This window comes from Pongo abelii, chromosome 2, assembly GCF_028885655.2.
Source record: "Pongo abelii isolate AG06213 chromosome 2, NHGRI_mPonAbe1-v2.0_pri, whole genome shotgun sequence".
Lineage (NCBI taxonomy): Eukaryota > Metazoa > Chordata > Mammalia > Primates > Hominidae > Pongo > Pongo abelii.
The window spans coordinates 5178704-5182938 of NC_085928.1; the positions used below are offsets into that span (position 1 = coordinate 5178704).

At 41.0% G+C, this 4235-nt stretch overlaps 1 long non-coding RNA gene across 1 annotated transcript; it reads right to left on the bottom strand.

Moving 5' to 3' along the window:
* Positions 1–2419: 2419 nt before the first annotated feature.
* On the bottom strand, positions 2420–3963 carry LOC129058422 (uncharacterized). Its single transcript, XR_008523489.2, has 2 exons — positions 3734–3963; positions 2420–2650 (listed from the first exon to the last, which is right to left on the bottom strand). It is a non-coding gene; the product is annotated as an uncharacterized LOC129058422 (long non-coding RNA).
* Positions 3964–4235: the final 272 nt, after the last annotated feature.

A 4235-nucleotide genomic window follows, 5' to 3' on the forward strand; every position in this document is an offset into this window, starting at 1 on the left:
AAGGGATTTGGTTGCATGCTCCTTATGAGACTCTAATGCCTGATGATCTGAGGTGGGCCAGTTTCATCCTGAAACCATCTCCCCCACCACCAATCTGTGGAAAAATTGTCCTGTCCCTGGTGCCAAAAAGTTTGGGGACTGCTGGCATAGAGCATTGGAACTTATTCCTCCTATCTAGCTATAATTTTGTATCCTTTAACAAATCTCTCCCTATCCTTCCCTTCCCTCTACCCTTCCCAGCCTGTAGTATCTTCTGTTCTAGTTTTCACTTCTACAAAATCAACTCTTTTTTTTCAAAATGGTGAAACCGTCTCTACTAAAAATACAAAAACACAAAAATTAGCCTGGCGTGTTGGCACGCGGCTGTAGTCCCAGCTATTCCAGAGACTGAGGCAGGAGATTCGCTTGAACCTGGGAGGTGGAGGTTTCAGAGAGTTGAGATCACACCATTGCACTCCAGCCTGGGTGACAGAGTGAGACTCTGTCTCAGAAAAAAGAAAAAAAATCAAGATGATACATTTAAATCCAACTATATTACATTTAGTGTAAATGGAGTAAATGCTCCAATACAAAAAACAAGGCCGGGCACGGTGGCTCACGCCTGTAATCCCAGCACTTTGGGAGGCCGAGGCAGGTGAATCACTAGGTCAGGAGTTCAAGACCAGCCTGGCCAAGATGGTGAAACCCTGTCTCTACTAAAAATACAAAAAATTAGCTGGGCGGGGTGTTGGGCGCCTGTAATCCCAGCTACTTGGAAGGCTGAAGCAGAGAATTGCTTGAACCCTAGAGGCGGAGGTTGCATTGAGCTGAGATCATGCCGCTGCACTTCAGCCTGACCAACAGAGCAAGACTCCATCTCAAAAAAAAAAAAAGCTTTCCAAAACTTCCATCAAAAAGTGAAATCTGAATAGCTTTATATATAAGCAATTAGATCTTTTTCATTTTTAAAAATTTTAAATTTTTTTTTTTTTTAAGACGGAGTCTCACTCTGTCGCCCAGGCTGGAGTGCAATGGCACCATCTCGGCTCATCAAATCCTCTGCCTCCCGGGTTCAAGCTATTCTCCTGCCTCAGCCTCCCGAGTAGCTGGGATTACAGGCATGTGCCACCACGCTTGAATAATTTTGTATCTTTAGTAGGGTTGGGATTTCTCCATGTTGGCCAGGCTGGTCTTGAACTCCTGACCTCAGGTGATCTGCATGCCTGGGCCTCCCAAAGTGCTGGGATTACAGGTGTGAGCCACCATGCCCCACATTTAAATTTTTAATTAAAAATCATCCTGCAGGCTGAGCATGGTGGCTCACGCCTGTAATCCTAGCACTTTGGGAGGCCGAGGTGGGCAAATTTCTTGAGCTCAGGAGTTTGAAACCAGCCTGGGCAACATAGTGAGATCTCCTGTCTACAAAAAATAAAAAATTGGCCAGGAGTGGTGGAGCGTGCCTGGCGCACACCTGTAGTCCCAGCTACTTGAGGGGCTGAAACCAGGAGGTGGAGGCTGCAGTGAGCTAAGATCACACCACGGCACTCCAGCCTGGGTGACAAAGTGAGACCCTGTCTCCAAAAAAAAAAAAAAAAAAATCTTCCTGCACAGTAAACTGCAGGCTGAGATGGCTTCCATGGTAAATTCTTCCAGACGTTTAAGGGAAAAATTAATACCCATATTACACAGACTTTTCCAGAGAATAGAAAAGAAAGACTTCCAAGCTCATTTTATGAGACCAGCATATCCCAGATACCAACACCTGGCATGGACATTATAAGAAAGGAACACTACAGACTAATATCTCTCGTACACAAGGATGCAAAAATTCTAAACACAATTTTAACAACTAGATGATTTATAGAAAATATATCATGGCCATATGGGGTTTATCCTGAGCAATTGGATAGGGTTAACATTAAAAATCAATCAGTATAATTCAATACATTACCAGTATAAAAGGGAAACACAATATAGGTTTCTGAATACATGCAAAAAAAAGTGATAAAAGTCAAGATGTGTTCATGATAAAAATGCTAATAAAACCAGAAAGAAACTTTCTTAATTCGGCAATGGATAGCCTAAAAAAAATTCTAGGACTAACATTTTAAGTAAAATATTAGTTTAATATTTTAAGTAAAATATTAAATATTTTTATTGAATCCAGGAACAAAATAAGATGTACACTATTACTACTTCTCCTTAACATTGTTCTGAAGGCTGTAGACAGTGCATGCAATAAGGCAAGGAAAAGAAATAAAAGATACAAAGATGAAAAGGAAGCAAAACTGTCATTATTTGCTGATGGCGTGATTGTGTGTAGAAAATCAATAACTAACTACAAATAAACCATTAGAATTCAAAATTTAGCATGGAGCTGAATCCCAAGTCAGTATACAAAGATCTAGCGTATTTCTATATATAAGCAAAAAGCAGTTCGGAAATTTTAGGAATATCATTTAAAATAGCATCGAAAACCGCTTCTAGGGGCTGGTCGGCACAGAAAGAAAACGAAAGCTTTGCAAGAAAAGGGTCTCTGTGTCTCCGCCCAGATGGCCATTTTGAGTCCCGAGCTGGCAGCCACCCTTCTCTTCTGTTTTCTTAGCTTCTTCACCCGCCTCCATCTGATACGCCTTTTTCCCCCGTGTGTTTGGTAGCAAAGTTGCTTTTCCTAAGGGGCGAGAACGGGAGCTGGTGGTTAGCAAGCAGACGTAAAGTTTTACGCGCCCCTGCTACGGGCAGGAGCGAGTGGCCCTGCCTTCTCTGCCAGCGCGGGTTCCCTGGGGGTGAGGAAAGTGAGTTCCACGTCCCCGGTAGGGCAGGACTTGGTGTTTAGTGCCCAGCGCCAGATAACGCCGGAAGAACCCCAAGTGGAGACTGCTTGCATCCTTCGGGAAAAATCTAAGTGCTAAGTACCATGACAGTAGCAGGAACCAAGCTGTTGGGTACAGCTTGTGGAAGTGCACACTGGCCGTCGTTGATCCAGTGTTTTATTATTTATTTATTTTTTTCATGTGTGTGTATATATATATATATACACACACACATATATACATGTATATACATATATACACATATATACATGTATACATATATACATATATACACATATATACATATATACACATATATATACATATATACACACACATATATACATATATATACACACATATATATATATATAGCCCATGACACAGCCCTCAGGAGATCCTGAGAACATGTGCCCGATCCAGTGTTTTATTAGCACAGATACCCTAAAGGGCACCAGCAGTACAAGGCTGATGAAATAACTTACGGCATAGTCGTACAATGGAATACTATACAGTTCTACAAAAGAAGGAAGAGGCTCTATGTACTGATATGGAAAAATCTTCACTGATATGTACGCTGTGCAGAACAGTACGTACGTTATCTTTTCTACAAAAGGGAGAAAATAATATATATGTATTTACTTGTGTATATTTAAAGAAATTCTGGAAAGATATATACAAAGTTTATAACAGTGGCCAGGTTTTGAGTTTTTAAAAAATGTTTCTGCTTTTTGTTTTGAAGAGGCGGGAACTAAATTGACAGGAGACTGAGACTTTTCACTTTACGCTTTTAAAATATTTGAACATAATAACGTTCAGATCGTGAATGTATTCCATAAAGAATGAGATAAGCTGAATTTTAAAAATAAGTGGCATGGGCTGGGCGCGGTGGCTCTCGCCCATAATCCCAGCACTTTGGGAGGCCGAGGCTGGTGGATTACCTGAGCTCAGAAGTTCGAGGCCAGCCTGGGCAACAGGGTGAAACCCCGTCGCTACTAAAACACAAAAAATTAGCTGGGCATGGCAGCGTGTGCCTGTATAATCCAAGCTACTCCGGAGGCTGAGACAGGAGAATCGCTTGAACACGGGAGGTGGAGGTTGCAGTGAGCCAAGAGCACGCCACTGCACTCCAGCCTGGGTGACAGAGCAAGACTCTGTCTCAAAAAAAAAAAAAAAAAAAGACGTGTAATTTTTACGAGCATGAATTGCATGGATCAAATGTGTTATGAATTAAAATGCAATATTCAAGACACTGAAAACAAAATTTCCAGTATACTTCCAAATTCCTGAGAAAAATTTCAAAAGTTCTAAGTAATTGGAAGTATGTACCATGCTCATTCATTGGAAGACTCAATATTTTTATAGCAAAGTAAAAGAAGAACATACAGTTATACATACATAACATGGAAAGATCTCACAAATAAAATGTTAGTCAAAAGAAGG